This window comes from Ischnura elegans, chromosome 12, assembly GCF_921293095.1.
Source record: "Ischnura elegans chromosome 12, ioIscEleg1.1, whole genome shotgun sequence".
Classification (NCBI taxonomy): domain Eukaryota; kingdom Metazoa; phylum Arthropoda; class Insecta; order Odonata; family Coenagrionidae; genus Ischnura; species Ischnura elegans.
In genome coordinates this window covers 32,959,701-32,979,712 of record NC_060257.1, presented here as the reverse complement: position 1 = coordinate 32,979,712, position 20,012 = coordinate 32,959,701, and the positions used below count along the sequence as shown (strand labels likewise).

General features: G+C 38.0%; 1 protein-coding gene across 2 annotated transcripts in view; it reads right to left on the bottom strand.

Annotated features, from left to right (window-relative positions):
• Positions 1-20,012, bottom strand: part of LOC124169236 (protein Tob1) — a 254,122-nt gene that overhangs the window by 106,092 nt on the left and 128,018 nt on the right. Inside the window, exons 1-2 of one of the 2 annotated variants that reach the window (XM_046547780.1) lie at positions 17,127-17,371; positions 10,323-10,438 (exon numbers count right to left, since the gene is read on the bottom strand). The gene's annotated coding sequence lies outside the window, so the exon portion shown is untranslated. Of the gene's footprint in view, positions 1-10,322; positions 10,439-17,126; positions 17,372-20,012 lie in introns of those variants that run through there. The other variant, XM_046547781.1, reaches the window with a different exon arrangement.

The window sequence follows — 20,012 nt, the reverse complement described above, 5'->3', positions numbered from 1 at the left end:
AAACTTCCGTACGACACCAGTCAGCGATTTGGAGGGCCGTTTTTATCTCCTCCCCCTTCAACTGCGGTGCCAACATGCTGATGTAGTTCAGTGGCTTAGCCAGGAATTTCGTTTGAAGGGGGATCCAAAACCAGGGGGTTAAATTTTTTTAAAAAAGGGTACTAAGAAGAGGTTTTTAAACAAATTTTAACACTTTTCTAACCGAAAAACTTCATTTGTTAAAGAAATATTTCGTAAATTCATGATTTTTCAACATTTTGTTTTCTTTTATGAAGGAAAATAATTGTGTTTCTATATTTCGTGGGGGGTCCGGACACCCTCCTGGCTACGCCACTGATGCAGTTCCACTGTTCAGATTAGTGAGTGGCCTACGTCGACAGTCCAGTACTCCTGGGCGGTATTGACTTGTCCGTTCCAAGGGGTCTTCGATCGACGAATTCAGGAATCTGGATAGTATAGTAGTCTGCAGTATGTCCCGGTTAGGCAAAGGTCCGTGATTCTTTTTCCGGTCCAAAGGAATAATTTTTTAGGGTTCAACATTTTGCTTTTTCAATCCCATTTGCTTTCTTTTCCATCAGTTTATTTTTATTCTAAAATACAAATATCGCAAGTTTTCCTCTAAAGTTCCCACGTAGGCTAGAAAGAAATAAACTACAAATATATTCAATACAGTATTTTCTTAATATGAATGCCTTATTGAGAAGTATTTTTTCGAATAAAAAAAGAATACCTTGTTGCAATTACTTATTGAGCTTTTCGAGGAGGTATTGAGCCATTGATCGCACGACTCCTTACTTCAAAAATAGAGAAAAAGACCCAGATTCTAGCGACCATTTTCTCAGCGACACGATCAGCCTGATTCCATGCACTTCAAAAATTCCACTCGGCCCCATCGTTTCATCAGAACCCGAAGACAACCTTGACTGGTGAATGCACCATCATCGTCATCAGTACGTGCACGGGAAAATGCTTCGACGACACTGCTACGAGTCGATGAAGGGGTTCCTACACTGCAGTCCCATTGAAAACCCCGCCAAACAAAACGAGGTTAGCCGTCCCTGAAGGTACTGCAAAGAAGCTGTAAGGCCGCAGAGCAAGCAGATTATGCTGAAAAGGGAGCCGTATTTGCAAGGAGCGGCTTGTTCTGAGGAAACTTGAAAGAATAGGAGTGGCCAGGGATATATATAGGCAATGTGGAAAAAAATGCTTTGAAAAAAAACTGGTGTTCGAAAAATAAGACGGCTTATCTAACGGTTAGAACCTTTATGTAAAGTCGTTGAGAATAGCTCTTAGGCCACGAGGAGCACCACCTCTAGTTTGCTGCCTCTAGTATCGACCGGATTGCGCAACGAGGTTTTAAGGCAGGCAGGGAAAGCGGTACGGGGACAACCTTCCAATATACACGATCAAGGTGCGACAGGAAGGATTTACAGGGAGCTTTAAATGAAAACAATAGAAAGTGTTGTAGCGAGGGAGTTTATTAATCCGTTTTATTGAACTTAAAACAATTTTTCTTCCATATTCTCAACTCTATCAAATATTTCTCCCTTAGTCCAAGAAATGTGAACAGAAAAATACTGTAAATAATTTGTTGCCCTAAAACTTCCCACAGGGATCAGAGGCTGGACTGACCTGGCAAAAACCTATTCCTCTCTATATATGCCCCTTAATTAAGTGAAAATGAAGATTGACTCCAACAAAATTAAATCGTTAAAAAAACTTTAATACACAGCAGTAAACTAAGGTCTGACGGCTGTGGGCTTAGCTTCTAGTCAATAATCACGTGCATGCAGCAAAATTTTGCTCCATTTTAACACTTTTTCACCAAACTTTTAAGACTTAAGCGTAGGTAAATATGTGAATGGATTCCTTTTCCCCAGAACAAGAAACAGAAATCACAGGAAGCCAAAAAGAGACAAAAATAAAGTGCTATGTCGATTTTAAAAACAATAAACCGTAGATGTATTGAAACTCATGGCTGAGGATGAAGCATTTTTCTGGACTCACTCACAGCAACAAATAGTTGCTCAATTTTCATAGTTAATTATAAAGACTGGCGTTTTAACAAATAAGCAACAGAGTAGACAATTGGTAAATGAATCCCCAAATAGAGTCGAATAGGGATATTTCAGACTAAGTTACCCCTTCCTCAGTCTAAATAACGTCAAAGGAAAAAAATAAAGAGTTTAAATAACCTGTTGCGCTAAGACTTCTCAGCAAAAAAATATATGATTGAGTAGAGGGTATGGTAGAAAATTGGTATTAAGCATAGGTAAGTTCAATACAACCGCATAAAACCAAAATGAGCCTATGGAAATAATTACCTAAATTAATAAAAATTCCACTGCCATGCTTAAGGAATCGTGGACACCTTCCTGAAAACTAAGAGAAAATACGGACAAAAGACTGCGCTGTGGCGAAAGAAAACCTGTGAGAGTAAAGTTGTCTCAATTAATAAATGTAACAGTTTCACAGTGATAAAAGCATTTCAATATTCACCTGATTAATTCAAAATATTTTGAAATTTCATCCCTTTCATGCGTCAACCAAAAGTTTTGACATAATAACGGGGATGTCGGCCTCGGTGTGGTCCTTGCCTGCCAAACCAAAGGTCGCGGGTTCGAGTCCCGCCTGGGTAAGTTACCATTATCCAGGGCATGGATGTTTGTGAACGCTTGACTGTCAAATGTTATCAACCCCGATGTAAAGACCGAACAGCGCTGTTTTTCGGTGGTATGTGAAATAGATAACTAAATAAATATAAATAAATGTAGATCACAGTGATCTGAGTAGCGCACTGCAAACGTATTAAATTTTATTATACGCATAAAATTTGTCCATAGATTGCAAAAAAGGATATCACGGTATGTTTTTTAGCTTACGAGATGGGTGAAAAACTAAAAATTCGAGCTTAACGAATAATTAGCGAATTATTAGATAGGAAGATAGTTGCTCCTTTGCACACCGCAAATAATCATAATCGTTGAAGTGAGATCAAGTAAGCTAAGGATGCACGATGATAAATAAAACAGTTAATCACAATACATTTTTTCACAAACGATGGTAAGTTCCATAGAAATGCCACGTATAACTAAACAACGTTATTTTCGCTATTGTATTTTTGCGTCACTTTTCTAAATGCTTGCAGAGAAATGCAGTGGAAATCTTTGATGTTGAACATGATGAAAAGTACTTGTCTACCGGCCCAGGTGTCGGCACATAATGCCATTTTCAAGGCTTTTTTGCTATCGAAGGTTTATTGTGCATTGTTCTTTGCAAAATACGGAGTTCCTTGTCCAAGTTCCGCCTATTTATGGCACATTTTTCCAAGTAGTACACATTATGCCATTTTCAGGCTGAAACCTGGGTCGGTTGGAATACATAAGTGTGAAATAGACATGTACTTTTCATTATGTTAAATTTACAGAAGGTTAAAAAACAAGCCTACCTGCTTAAGCACAAATGAAACTTCCGTATCACTTTTTAGCAGCTCAACGGGCCGGCTGATGACAGTTACAACAGAAGGCTAAACAACAGTGGAATCCAACGTCAAGGGCCAACTGCAACTTGATCCCACAACGCGAGAGAGTAGTTAAACTGAGACCTGTGAAGTTCCACCTCCGGTTTAGTATCACACGGCACTAAAGAGCAATCAACGCAGAGAAAAGCCTAGAACTTGAGCTAGATGGGCGATGAGATAGAGAGTACGATTACACAGGAAAGTAATATGGGGGATGACGCACTTGCACAGGGAACTCCGTCTTTTGCAAAGAACAATACACAATAAACCTCCGATCTGATGGCAGAATCATGAAAGAGATCACCAGTGTCCAGGATGATGAAATGTGGCCGGCAAAAGTCGATATCCAAAGAAACTTCGAAAGGTTGACTTTGCCGCAACAAATTGCTGGCGATCACGTCATGAGATAATTCCTATCTTCCTCGTTGTCTCTTTTTTCCTGGGAAATGAGCCGAGGCAAAGATCGCTATGCAGGAATTCAGCAAGGTGCAAAGCTAAATATAAAACGTAAATCTCCGATAAAAAAAGAGCGACATATTTTCAACATAAGCACAAAAAGTCCTTCCATAAATAACACTAAATTGAACTACGTCTAATAACTCTATGTGCAAGGTCAATTCAAATAAAAAATAAAGTTATAAACTGCTGGAAATAGGGAAATCGTTCCAAAATAAGTGTACACAGGTTTATGTGTAAAATAATAACACAAAATTAATTGCGTAGATTGAATTGTAAATTCTGCTAGTATTGAATGAGTAGTTAATTTGCTATAACTTCATTTGGATGTACAAATAAACTCTGTTTGCATATTAACGTAAATGCATCAGTGAAACTTGTGGCACAACTATTTCGCATAATAGAATTGAAGAAATCGCTAATCTTGTTTGCCAGAGGAGAACATTTATATTAAATCTAAAGTGATTCATGCAGATAATTTCGTACAAGAGATGCTTGGATTTCTGTGACTTGCGGAGGAAGTAAAACACAACAATTAATGGGAAATTGTCGGTCGAAATCGATTTTTCGAGCCATTGATTTTTAATCTAATTGAAAAGCTCGACTTTTCAACAAAAATCGAAATTCGAACCAAAAGAACGATCAACTAAAAAATCGACTGTTCTTTAAAAAAAGCGTTTGTACAAAAAAATTATTTTGTTATTCGTTCGAAAAACACTGAAAATACACATTCGAGTTGAAAAAAAATTTACATATTGAGGTATTGGGATCACCGCTTGGAACCATTCGGATTCACTAAAATTTTTAAGAAAGATCAACTGATTGAGATGCTTTCTTGATGATCGATGCGTACCTTTTCGATTTATCGGTATTAGAGAATAGTCTTTCGCATGAGACGGATGACGTTATCATAGACCGGTGGTGACTCTGCTTAGATTAAACGAAATAGTCAACATCGAAGTTGAAAAAACGAGTTTGGATCACAACTCGTAAATCATGGCTCAATCTCGATTAATTGTACTATTTAAACTCGATTTTGAATTTTAAACGAAATCAATTTTTCCTTCACAAAAAACAATCCTTAATAAATAACTACGTTAAGAATCTCTCTCTCCAAATGCTAAATTAAATAGACGAAAGTTCGCCAGAGAGTAACTATGCAGATATCTTATTCTATTCCTGATAGATCAAGGATTCCTGTATACGTCAAAAGAAAGTAACCTCCATAACCTAAGGAAATGATTCAAAGCGATGCAAAAGGTTTTAGCAACTGGGAAAAAACATATAAGATGTCGGGAACTATTAAACGAGGAGTACATAAATGTATTTCCATATAGCTAACTCCTTTATTTTTTCCATTAACAATTAAATACCTTTTAGATAAATTCAAGAGCAGTGTCTTTTCTGTCGAAGTTAACCATATCTTACGGACGCCAACATACTACGGAAGATCAGATCATATAAATAAAATAAGAGAGAGAGATTGTAGAACAGACAGATTCCGAATGTCATTTTTTCCACGATCAATAAGAGATTATAACGGCAGCAATAGAACTCGTAAATAGATTGCATGACTTGTAGTGTAGCCTACTAACCTATGTAAAAATTAATGCACGTTTCTTAATTCAATTATTATTTCTAACAGCATATAGTAGTATAGTTTGTTAGTGTACGGGAAGTTTTTTGGACGGTGTGGTGTGCATGTGGAAGTCCAAATGCATGCTGCATGCTGGTGATTGATCACCCCCTGCCAAACACCCTAGAGGTGGCTCGCAGGGTATTATGTAGATGTAGATGTAGAAATACAATCAATTTATATACAATAATAAAATTGATAATTAAGATGATTTCGATAACTGAAGCGAATCATATTTACAATCTTTCGTTCCTCGTAACTAAATTCTATTATTAAAGGTTCGGCGCAAAGTATTATTTTTTTGCATTGAGACGAAGTGGTGTGACCCAATTAAAAAAACACTTGAGCTGGTGCATTATCCTTTGATGCAATTGGAGATTCGCAGATGACGTACTGATCATTTAGCATACATTTTCTCTCGCAAAAAAGTGAGCAAGCCCATATGCACGAGGAACCGACCTTGAAGGAGCGCATCTTATCATGAAACTCCAAATTAATCAATGAAATCCGAACGTGTCGTATCAATGAAGCCGATAACAAACGGTCCACATTCGAAGCACACGTTATGCAATCACGGAGCATCGTCACCGATATTCCCCGAGAACCACGTGGACCAGATAAAAATCGATAGGAGTGATTGAGAACTTTAAAGAGAAGGGGAAAATGGTAACGGCAATTCCTGCACCAAACTGCACATGGCTATGAAAAATTTAGAACTCTATGACGTGGGAAAAAATATGGGGTCATTCTTTGTAATTTCCGCAAGCATACCAATCCATAGGGTTGAACCATGAATAATTAGAAGTAAAAAACTTCGTAATTCCACGTACATTTATGAAAGTACGACCAATGTTTCGAAGTGGCACGCCATTCTCTGGTACATTTGATGTACCTACATCAAAACCTAGGTCGTACCTTAATAAAGTTACGTGGAAATAACAAATTTATTCCTACTTTCCATTATTTAAAGTCGATTCCATTAAGCGACGCCTGATACAACAAATTAGAAAGTTTGCGTTTCAAATTTTAATTTTTGCGCAGATCTCACGATCAGTGATCCCATGGCTGCTATTTTAAGACTGAATCACACGATCATTTTATCTGTCATTTCCTAGTGATCATATTATCCCGATCACTAGAATGATCACTCGCAAATGATCATCGCCGGCAATTGTTTTTCGCGATCACGATCGCGATGAGGATTCCCATCGCTATTTTTCATCACTCTTCCGGTCGCTTTTTCCGTCGCGAAAACCGTCACTAAAACCCCATATCAGCCAATCAGAACGCACTCCCGCATGGAGCGATTGCAGCGCAATGTTTGACAATCGTGGGAGCGACATAGATAAACAAACACGCTATATATTTTCGTTATGCGGGTCCTATGACAACGAGATGTGATATCGGAAATGATGCGAAAGGCGACGGCGGGAGGGACCGTGTGATTCAGAAAAATGATCACTGGAGCGATCAATTTTCCCGTCGCGAAAAGCAATCGCTCTAGTGATCACTTTTCGCGACAAAAGAAAATGATCGTGTGATTCAGGCTTAAGATGGCGAACATGATGTAAACAAAGGACATTATTAATATTTAACCCTTATAGCGCCAGCGGGCCGATTCATCGGCCTGGGGGGTATGTGCGAAGAGTGCCAAGGGCCGATCTATCGGCCGGGTCTTTTTTACATTCACGCCTTTTATTTTTTTGAGTTTCATGTACCTTTGGTAAAAATTTTTGGAATATGACATTCTTTAACATACCCGTAAGTTTTGGGAGGAAATTAAAAAAAAAATAGTTTCTGAAAATGCATAATAGTCTTTATGTAAATTTTTATGCACAAGCCTACGAATTAGCCAAAAACGCCGTGGCATTCTTCAGCATACCGTGCAAAACAGGCTGGCACTAAAAGGGTTAATTTAGAAAAGGGATGGACCTGAACCTTTTCGCGTTTCTCACTTCGTTTGTGCAAACAGTGGTTGCTAGGGTCGCATTCCTGGTGCAAAATATCCGCGCCAGTTTCAAAACATTTTTACGAGGAGCTTGTTCAGATGCACCACCGTAACACGCCTCACGAGTCGCACCGGCGAAAATCACAATAAACATGTCATGAAGGAGCACCTTAAGTGAAATATAAACATTGCGACGTCAATGGCCTCGATTGAAGATATTTTGGGACCAACTGCCGCGATGGCAAGGTGTACTGAGGCGATGTGTGTATCTGTTAACGTACATGAGAGAAGAAAGTAATTTTTTCTTTATAATTTTGTTCTGTAATCGCACAATCCGTTGTTGATCATGTATTTTCTTTTCGTTATCAACTATTATACGAAATTTTATCCCAGAGAGGTTTCGCTAACCCATGCCGATATATGTAGATATTAAGGGTACCGAGCGATCGACTTATCCTCAATATTTGCAAAAGAATTTCAACTCGCGAGGAAAAACATGGAAAACTTATGCTTCGAACATTATATTTTCCGGAACATAAATTTCGGTTTATAGCCCTAATTATAGCCGATTTCCCCGTAAACTTCGGATTACATTGCTATCAGTGGTGTAGCTAGGGGGGAGATCTAAGGGGTCGGGACTCTCCCAGAAATATAAAAAAACCCAATTACTCTTCCTCATAAAAGAAAACAAAATATTGAAAAATCATGAATTTACAAGGGATTTCTTTGGCAAATGCAGTTTACTTGATTATTAAAAGTGTTAAAATTAGTTTAAAACTCTCTACTTGGTACCCTGTATTTAAAAAAATTTCACCCCTTATTTTGGACCCGAACGAAATTCCTGGCTACCCCACTGATTACTGTCAGGGACGCGAGTGGCGACTGTTATAAACCCATTCAAATGCACGGTGGATGACAACACATTTAGAAGCCGACTTGAGGATCCTCTTTTGTAATATTCGTGGATCGAAGGTTTCTCAGCTAAACAGGTGAATAGCGCCGTGCGCTGAAGGCAGGATCGGGGATGGGAGGCGACTGTGCTCTATTCAAACCGCCACCACCCCCATGGCTGCCATAACTCCCCGCCCGCGTCCGCCCACCCACTCACCAGCGCACCGTCGCCATAATGGTGTAAACAGCAACATGGCGATTGCGCAACTTGTCCCCATTCGGGGCAGCCGCGATTAAAACGGCCGCCCGCCGAGACTCAGACATCGCTCGCTGTAGGGCGCTATTAGCCGACAAAGGTATACTATACAACCGGTCGGCGAACAGTAGGCCATCGAGATAGTGGGATAAGTCCAGTATCATTTTGCGATACGACTGTCCCGACCAAGTCGCGAAAGCACGAATGGAATAGGGGCGATGAGATTGCTAATCTACGGGATTCCATTTCAAAAGGACCGAGTTCGATAGGGTATCTGGAGTATTACGACTACGAATATCACAAGACAGGATTATTCAGTCGGCTTCCAGATATATTTTCACCTGCGGCATAGTTTAATGTGTTTACTAACGTCGCTGTCGAGAAGAGCGTTTCGAATTTCACTGGTAAATACACTAAAATAAGGGTTTATTACCGAAATTATATTCGTGTTGATGTGATTCATCAAATTCATAAATTTTCAGGGACTCGAGAGTGTAAATTATATTTACTGTGTTTCTGGAAGAATCTGCTATATTTAAAAAGGTGGTAGGGGAGACAATTTTTAACATTGGGGACCATAAAATTGGGGTCGCAACTCCATAGTTACTAGCTATGGCAACGCAAACATTTATTGGATGCACTTTGCAGCTACCACGAAAACGGTTATTCTTGTGTATCCAGACTTTTCGACATTTTATTTAATACAATGGATTTTTAAGGATATTAAATAATTAAGGTTGGGCGAATATGTGCAATTATAATTTTCTGAAATAATTAATGTTTGAGCTTAATTAAACGAGAGCTTTAAGCGAGAATCAACAATACGATACGCAATCTCACTCATTTTGAGATTGCTCAATCGCATGAATCGTAAAGAACACTGGAGGAATAATTGGGATGTTGACTCGAAGAAAGATCCGCAATGGAGCGGTGTGCAAAATTTTTTGGAGTCAAGGGACTTTTTTCTAATGTTTAGGAAGGCTACTCGAAAACGACAATGTTTCCTCGTCTCACATCCAAGCTTCCTCGCCTCGATTTCTTGGAGTCCGTCACGGCTTGCTTGAAAGTACGCTCAGTCACTGAAACACATTTGGCAGTCTTTTACATTTACTGGCCGACTGGAGAATCCTCGATTGTATTATTGGTGGCAGAGGCGGATTTAGGGGGGGATCACAATGGTAATGACCCCCCAAAAATTTATCTAATTTTTAAAATTTTTATCATTTTAATAGTTTTTGTGTCCTTAAATGTCTAAAATTGTTCAAGTTCATATGTCGTTAAGAATAAAAAATAAATTTGAGATTCCAAAATGCGTAAAAAAATGGGCATTTCAAAAAAATGAAATCAGAGAAACTAAGCGTGATTGAGGGGAATTTTTCCATATTGAAAGAAACACTTGAAATTTTCCATTTTTCATATCGTGGAAACTTGCAAGTGTTTCCTTCAATATTAAAAATAAATTAACGGGAAAACCTTCTTCCGGGGGAAATTCCATACTCCCCGAACCCAGGTCATAATCCCCAAATTTGATGCTTAATCCGCCCCTGATTCGTGATACGGATTTACTCTGAGGAGTAACCTCCTGATACATATGGCGGGCAACTTGGACACACACCTGTTTGTTGCGAAGGTCAGTGGAAACCCAAGCGGCAGTTGAGCCGGTGGCCTGAGTCCACGAGGCTGCTTAGGGATGGGCGATGAGTGAGGATGCCGGTCCACACCTTCCAAGACCTGAAATCGAAAGGCATACAATGTCACAGTCACATCTATCACGTTAATACTCATGGCGAGAAACACAAATCGATCAAAAATTGTTTTCAATACCGTCTTAATGAATATAAGATGTAACTTTTTCCCTGCGGATGAGGTGCAGTAAGGATTTTCGGGTTCTCCACCGGGTAATTTCGGGCCTCGGTGGCGACATATGCCTTGACGTCGCAGGTTCGATCTCCGCGTGGTTGGGTTGCCCATATCTAGGACATGGATGTTCGTTTGCATTTGATTGTTAAGTTAAATCGATTTATAAGGCCAATGGTGCGGTTTTCGGTGGGGTAGGAATAAATTTATAAAAATGAAATAAAACGTCTCCCAACGTTTCACAAATTCCATTTAAAATTGGTACTTCTGATATTATACTTTTCTCTACCCTTAGTTTTCATTAGAAAATTTAGTTTGACTCCAGTTGTTCCTCTGGTAAAGATATATGTGTATTAATTCCTGATTATTTTATTCAACATTCTGAATTTAAGATGCAGTTGGTACATGGTAGATTTATACTTAAACAATACGGGCATTTAATTGAAAATGAAGCCATGACATATAAGACTATTCATGGTTCCTAGAACTTCAAAGAGCATTTCATTTGAAGATGTACTTCTCAGTAGAATTGCACATCAATTCAGGCCTACATAAAATATTACGAAAACAAAACAGGGAGGTTTATATGGATATATTATTTACCAGTGCAAAGGTAATCCATAACGCGATCGTCGGTAATAATCGCATACGGCCACGACAGAAACTGGGACAACGTTAAGCCGCCTGAATCGCCACCTCCACGGCTGCTGATAATATTTCCACGACCTGGAGCACCCATTAAAATGACAAATTCTCCCAGCGAGACTGGTCATCGAACACACATGGGGCCTGACCAGAGGCCTCGATAGCCTGCAAGAGGTTTTCTATGGCCTCAGCTACGACACCGATTAAGAAACTACATAGTACTTCTGCGTGCACCGTTGCACGCGATGATCTTCGATTAAAATGCTGTCTATTTCCAAAACAAAATCTAAACTGGTCAGATCTAAATTACGCACAAATTAATTCGTGAATTTAAAGTTAGTAGCAATTTTCCGCGAATACTTTAATTTTAGTTCTATAGCGTTTTCAATACATTTCATATAATCTTAAGGTGACTTTTCTAAGGTTAACTTTGGCCAAGAAACGAAAAAATATTCATAGTCCTGTCATTTTGCCATTTATATCGAGTTATCGACTTAGTTCTTGCATCAATTGAGAGGTAGCGGAATTGGCCACACTTCTGAATTGGTTTGGGTTTTAGTTCCATAGAATAGAAGGATTTTTTGTCCATTAACTGTTTATAAATATATTGATAAATTGCAATATAATACGATAATTTTTCCTAGAAATGTTTGTTTTTTAATTTTTACCAGAATAAAATTAATTTACTGGTTAAATCAAGAAACACTTGAAAAGATTATACTAAGATATATTTTTTGTGGGGTAACTGTGCTCCAACTCACGGTTAAGAATTATATTTACACGCTTTTATTAGATTGGGCCAAAGTTACCCTAATTCAAGATAACTTTCGCCCAAATTTTTGAAAAATAAAATCCTGGCTTTCAAACTGCTCAGAGGTTCTGAAACAGCCTTAAATTGAGGATACATGATCTGTCAATAATTGTAAACACTTTATAAACATTGTTTATTAATTTTAAAATCATAAATGTTTGTTTGTTTCCAAGGAATCATGAAAATTTGGGCCGAAGTAACACCAGCTGATAGGAGAAAAATTGAAAGTTTCTGGAAATTACTACAAGAGCTCTCCAGCCGAAGGATTACAAATTTCGCTTCGAGTCATCCAGTGGCCGAAAATGACGGAAGAGCAAAACGGGCCGAAGAACATTAATGTCACAGTTAAAACTACAAACAATAAACAAATTGAAATATCACCAGATGCATCAATAGAGATGTAACTTTATAATCCTCATTAAATCGAAAGACTCGGGAGAGTTCCATTATTCATATTTTCCCTTTTACCACGAATATTCACATAGCAATCGGCGATTAACATGATTTTTTGGAAATTGCGTCAAAAATATATTCCGCTACCAACGTGAGCATTTCCTAAGTAAATAAAATTATGATACATTATTTGCGGCACGACATGGTGGAAATTCTTGATATTGTTAAATTAATAACTTGAAAATCTTTTCCCACTAAATTTTCCACTTTGGTAAACGTGGTAGTACTTTCATTTGAAGTAACGAATGCCAAAACGTTAACTGGGAAAGGTAACTTTCATTTACTTTCGCAAAATAATTAAAAAATACTAAAAATCTACCGTAATAGGTGATCTGTAAGGAAAAACTTTCAATTAGACATGGCGAGCTAATTTATTTTTTCATTATTTATTTCAGTATTCAAGAATAAAAAGCTACGGTAAGCATGCACAGATATTTCCTTACTCTTCGAATGTCTTGTCAATATGACAATAGCGAGCAAAAATGAAATCTATGGTTCTACCAATACTTATTTACTAGTAGATCGAGGGAGGACATGAATTCGGGCATAAAACGAATTTCTATATCTAACCATTTGGAAAAATAATTCCCTTATTTTTACGACTCTGATTTCCGATTACGAATTCTTGTTTTTTTAATGATGTCTATAGGGTCACCCTGGAAGATATATGTTCTTCATTGCTCTAGTAATGCTTGATGCACAACTTCCGAGTCTCAAGCGGATCCCATCGTAATACGTGTATCCTAAGGCAATCTCTGCTCGCTCGTAACATTTTTTTCGAATCGAGTGGCTTTTCTTTTTCTTTAATTTATTTCGCATCAGTGCAACACGATAGCCATTCTCATAACTTGGACGGAATTGAATAGAATTCATAACTTTCATCGTAAAATGTGATTTGCGAGGTTGCACGTGAAATACGATCACGAAAGGTGAGGAAATTGGAAATGTAAAAATAGACTCGGTCTACCTTGGCTGAGAGTCGTTCATTCCAGTCAACACGAGACTACAATAAAACAATCCTCTAGACTTCTTTCGTAACCCGGGGCTCGCTTCAGTTCAAAATGCGAGTCAACCACCCACTATTTGAACTACAGTTCTAATTTAGACACGATCCCATACGAACTTTGCGACGGCAGACATGAGCTTCATTTGGCACTTTGGCAGGAAGCTGATAGTATCCGTGCGCTCGACTGGAAAACAAATGAGAGCATTAAATGAACTCGCAGATATTCCTCCTTTTCCATTTAACTCATTAAGAACCACTATTGATTTTCAAATTTGTTCCAACAGCATCACACATTTTCAAGCGATTTTTCGATTCACAATAACATTTTTGAAGAATTTCCGAGCCGTTATTTCAAAATACATTGTATTTTCTCCAACAGTTCTTTGTCTTTTCAAACACATATATTTTAAAAATTAACAACCGTGCAAAAGCTGCTAATTTTGAGAAAAATACTTGCAAAAGTAGACTGAGATTCTTCTTTGGAATGTAACTTTTAAAAAAGATCTTCGCATAATTAGCATAAAATTCAACGTGAAAGTGTACAGCTATGATTATTATAAGTTTATGGAGACTTTTTCTAAAATGGCATCAAAATATTTTTCCTCCAAGTACTCCTCCTTCAAGGAAAGTGAAAAAGATGGCATTAAAAAAAATCCAAAGTACCTACATATATATGCCAAGTACCAAAAATATTTTTCCAATGGACAGGCCTAGTAAGGTAGTTCAAATATATTTTAATCGAAAGCAACACATGGCTATATTCAATGAATGGTAATCAATGCGTTTTTTCTCTGAAAGGAATAAATACAGCATATAAAACTAGGGGGAACTGAACTTATTCTTTCATAACGTCATTACAGCTCTGGTTCATTAGTTCCCTTTTGGCATGACTTTGTTACGTCACCACTTTATCAACAAAGGGATGAAGTCATAGATTTTTAGAAGATACCTCGAGACACATGTGAAAAATTGATAAACGGAAAAACAGGTCTCTTTATTTTTCAAGCACAACTAGAACCACGAAGTGCTTGGCATGGTGGGTGAGGAGAGGCAGCTGCTATATTAGATACACTGGAGGCAGAAGGTATGGATGGAGTGAGTACTGATCACGGTGGGGAAATTGAAAACTGTGTTAGAGGTTAGAATGTTATGTAACCGAGGGAGAAAAAGGAAGAGAACAGGATTTTTTGATAGAATGAAATAAAGGAGTCCTTACAGCCAATTGAAGCGGGAAGTTCTTAAAGGGATGGGGGGCTGCCAGAATAATTTGTAAATACTCCATGAATACCTATCTTAATCGCTCGAAAAGTTTTAATTACGTCAAAATTGACAATAAAAAAAACATTGCCGCTTACAGCTGAAGGCTTTCTCACAACGCTTCAAAACACTTAGATCGCAGTTCACTTCATCTTAGTTTAGCAACGCAACTAAAATCATCCACACAAGTTTATCACGGAATATATATAACCCTAAAATATATTGCTATCCCCCCCCGCTCGGTTCAAAACTTAATTTTTTTTATGTTTAATGTAATGGTCACCCCCTGTCAAACACCGTGGCCCGTAGGAAGTTATGTAGATCCTTTGTATTCCTAATCTTTCACTATAGGGAAGGATAGTGAGATTAGGTCATTGGGAATTAATTGTTAATGTTAATTTTTTGGGGAATACCTAGCGAAAACTAGTCAATCACAACTGGCGCGCAGGTTTAGCTCATGCGGTCAAGGACACTACATGAACACGCCCTCAGCTTGGCGAATGGTCACGGGAAAAAGTCGTTTTGAAAACCTATGAGAATAAACAAGACGCCACGGCATAAAAACAGCTTCAAACGAAGAAAGGAGAAACTAGTCCATGCGTCAATGACGTCGCCGGGGTCACTAAAGAAACCATGAGAAGCAGCGATTAAATCGTTTAACCGACAATCCCACGAATACCTCTCTTTGAGACGGGATCGCGGATTAACATACGGTTTCACCGCAACAAATAGATGGAAAATTCCGAATAAGTAACACCAGTGAAGGCCTATTTACTCGGTACATCAGCTAGTACTTGTAAATGTACCGAGTGCACTTTATACTGCAATTTAAAGTACATTTTTTGTTATAAAAACACTCTAAATTTGCAGCCTTGTTGTACGTGTACCATTTTATTGAAAACAAATGACTAAAAATAAAATTTAAAAATGTATAAATGTAGAAACGAGAGACTGAACACCAAAATGCACCGTATGAAAAAATGGAACCAGTTCTAATTTGATTCATTCATTAAGTTCATTCATCCGTACATGCTCCGTTTCGGTCCACCAAAATCGTTAATGCAATAGACATTGACTGGTACGTGTCAATGTATCTTGTAAACAGGCCGTAACTGAATTAAACGTATCATATATCTACGTTATTTTATTTAAGTTTCCATTTGAGCACCTAAATGCAAAAAATATTATCTATCAATATTTCGATATAATCTAAATCACCATAGAGGTCCTTAAGGAATATGGAACAGATCTTCGACGCGTATTCACCGAAGAATCATTGGTGCATTAAATATACTTCTAAAGACGCAAGCATAATATGGAAAATAGCATAAGATTATCGTTAAACCTGCCATGCGCAGGCGCAGAGTTTTCTCATCCTATTGCGTTAAGATTCTGTTAAAGTATAAAAAAATAAATCCAAGTCCACTTGGACTTCAAAGGTAGATTTCCCGAGAGCCCATTTTACTGATTCGTAAAACGACAAAAATGATAACTGATTCTTGGCCCCAAAACAAGAGCCACAAAACCTTCGAACCATAATCATGAAAGCATTTAACTTTGCTTTCTAACCCAAGAATAGTTGAGAAATTAGGGTTACCTGAACTTTGAATTCCCTATTACTAAACGATGAAGGATATCCTAACTCACTAGTCTCTATGAAGAATAAGCAGGAGGAACTGATAATTATAATAAAATACGATTCAATAGAACACAACGCATTTGTTATCAATAGGCACTTTTCCTACCTATACAGAAAAAATATTGACTATCCCAATGACCTAATCTCACTATCCTTCCCTATAGTGAAAGGTAAGGAATACAAAGTTATCTACATAACTTCCTTCCTTACCTATCCAACATAACCTTCGCCATGAATCACTTTGATCAAAAGAATCTAAATAACTTCCTTCGGGCCACCGATAGGGTGTTTGACAGTGGGTGACCAATCTGCAGCATGCAACAGTATCCCTACATGCGCATCACACGGTCATAGAAAATACACATAATGACAAGAACTTTCAAACAAGTTTAAGCAAAAGAATATGACAAACTCATAACAAGAGAAAGGTTGACTGAATACACTAAAAAAAAATTATTCCACTTCATTGTAACAAACATCCGTTGATCCATATCAAGTATCCATCCAGTAACTCCCTAACCTAGTGATTCATGGCGAAGGTTATGTTGGATAGGTAAAGGTAGGGCTCGCCCATACCTAAGCCAAAGGAGTTTGAATGTTAACACTATCAGCGTTGGTTTCCGTGAGCCATCTCGCACATCGAGGGTTTCTCAATCGGGATTTGAACCGGAGACTCATAGGTCAGTAGCCACTCTCTACCCACTACAGTACCACACTCTCCTTAGCTCTCAACTGACAAGTGGTAATTTACCTTGATCCAGCAGCTACTCCAATTTCACCACCAAAACCAACCGCACTTCGTTTTCAAAATAATACATGCCACAATTGAAAATATGTAATGGAATGTTGACGCCTCACATTTATCACAACTTTCGATTCACAGAGCAACGAGTCCACATCTTCACTAGAACAATACTTTTGAGACAATGTCTTTGATCATCTTAGATCCTAATCACTGGCGTGTCGGAGCGTCCAAACAGTAAGATGATCGCGGAAGGAATCACGTAGTACCACTCGTCCAAGTACTGACCGCTCCAAACACTACGCAATGCTTTGTGTGCTCCGGCATCCGAGACCGATTGCAATCCAATTCAGTCGGCCAAATGGTGTAGTACCAACCCTTTGCGACATAACTAATGAGGCTGGACCTATAATTAGGGCCGAAAATACCTCCCATGCACCTCTACCAACCCATATCCATCGGCCGAGTCTCACTCCGAAATCATTCCACGAGACTCGCCCCATAAACAGATAATGGGAACTCGTACAGGTTAAGATCGGTGATTGGACCGATTGGTGTAGGTACAACAATGATACTCGCACAGTATCGATGCATCATCCCATCGAAATATATCGATTGAGGAATCGATTTTTAAAACTCATTCACGGCCAAAGGTTCTTAAAAAACACTTGTGAATTTGAAAATCGTCACAAAATATGGACTTCAGATTTTAAAAATTTTCCTCAGTATATACGTACTGCATGGGATTCCTACTTCCCTCGGGATTGGTCGTACCTTGTATTCTTTGGTGACGTACGACTCCTTATAGTACTCGTAATGTAATATTTATAATAATATACTTTTAATAAAAATGTAATACTTAGTAGTAACACGTATGGCTCCTTATAGACTAGTAGGTAATACCTCATGATGAAATTACTCTTTAAGTACTAATGAGTACGTTTTTACTTTGATATTACTGCATAAACACTATTGAGTAAAATTATTTTTCCATATGGAAATTTATTTAATTAAATAGAGCACAATGGGGAAAAATTTCAGAAGCCTGATTATTGATTATTTTATTACAAAGTTTTATTTGTAATTACACTATAACTATAACACTTCTTTTTTAAATAGCGCGACCCCGGTTTCGATGAATTATTGATAATAATTTGCGCCGAATTGAGATAATAATTGTCGAAACCCAAGTCGCGCTGTTTAAAAAAGAAATGGTATAAGTAATACTGTAATTTCCAAGAAAACTCATAATGAAATACCACATAGTAATGAGAAAGTGAATTTTATTTTATTGCCATCAGATACTAGAAAGTGTGCAAAAATCAATTACAAGTTTCCAACAGTAAAACAGGCAAACAGATGACGCAAGTTAAGAAAAAGCGTGTGAAAAGACAAAATACGAGTGGTGGAAAGGGAGTGATGGGCGCCTTTAACTGACTGGAGGAGTGCCTACAAGGTTTAGAGCCAATGACCTGTTATTAAAAACAGCGTAATTGTATAACTTTACTTAGCTTTGAACATTTTTATACTTGCCCTCTTTTCATAATTGTGTAAAACGCCAGTGTTAAAATTACTGAAATGGTAACAGCCACATGAATGCTTGGCAGAGCAGCCTACCCGGTAGTACAATAGCTTCACGGGACAATTATTGCTCCCTAAATTAACCCCTAAATATATAATAATATTACAGTTTTATAATGTCTGGCTAGCCTTAACCGGAATAAGTTACACCCAAAACCTTAGCTGAAGAATGTTAGTAAGTTACAGTAAGTAAAAGTAGTCCAAAATAACGGTTCGTTAAACTCATGATCTCCAACGCAAGGATGAGTTAACGCCAGTTTTCATGCTCCGCAAAATTTTAACCAGACATTATAAAACCGTCATTCCTCAATTTGGTTCGTAAAAGTGATTTAAGGAGACTGTAGGCTGTTTCAAGGATAGTGAAAGTAGTTGTCAAAGGGTGGTTTTGAGGGTTCTCAAAGGGTGTTCTGAAGCGTGTAAAAACAAAAAGCAAATAGTGACACTTCTCTTAAGTTTTCCTTCGACGCGAACCGAAATATCAGAGGCACTGGACACAATCTGCACAAGACTCCACGTTCGCTCTATATTTACACCGGTGGCGACCGACGATTTGGCCGCGAGTCTCCCATTCCCCGTCTCTTAGTGCTTTCCTCACCCACATTTGGCTCTCATCCCCTCCACCCATGCTCCCGAAAGAAGGGACCCACGCCGAAATGAGGTGGACTTTCGTAATCGAAGTCTCCTCGACTCGAGTTACGATCCTCGAGACGACCGGTAGCACGAACATTTCAATCAGGATAAGCACAAAGAAAACTAAGATTTACTAAAGATAAAGTAAATTAAAAAATACACGCTTTTTACAAAAACAGAATGTAATGCACTATAAAGTAAAAAAAAAATGCTCTTGACCGCTCTCCTACCCGCTAGCCTTTTCACGGTGAATATTTCTTCTAAAATCAATAATGAAATTCAGATTTTCATATGATATTTTCAGAAATTGTAGCACGGCAACCCCAGGTATGTAGAAAAACAGAAGAATTCAAGCCTAACATCAAAATAGGGAAACAAAAACAGGAAGATTTGGATGAATTCTATCATTTGGAAAGTATAATAACTAGCGATGGAAGATTCATGATAGAAATTATCGGCAGAATAGCTCAGGCGAAGAGAGCATTCCACCGAATAAATATCTACTCACAGCGGGAAATTTAAACATACAAGTATGGAAACAGTTTATATGAACTTACATTTGGAGTAGGTCTCTACTTTAGTAGAGGGCAATGAAAGCAGCGGAGAAATCAAGGGTAGAGACTTATGAAATGTGGTGCTACAGAAGAATGATGCGGATCAAATTGATCCACAGAGTTCTTAACG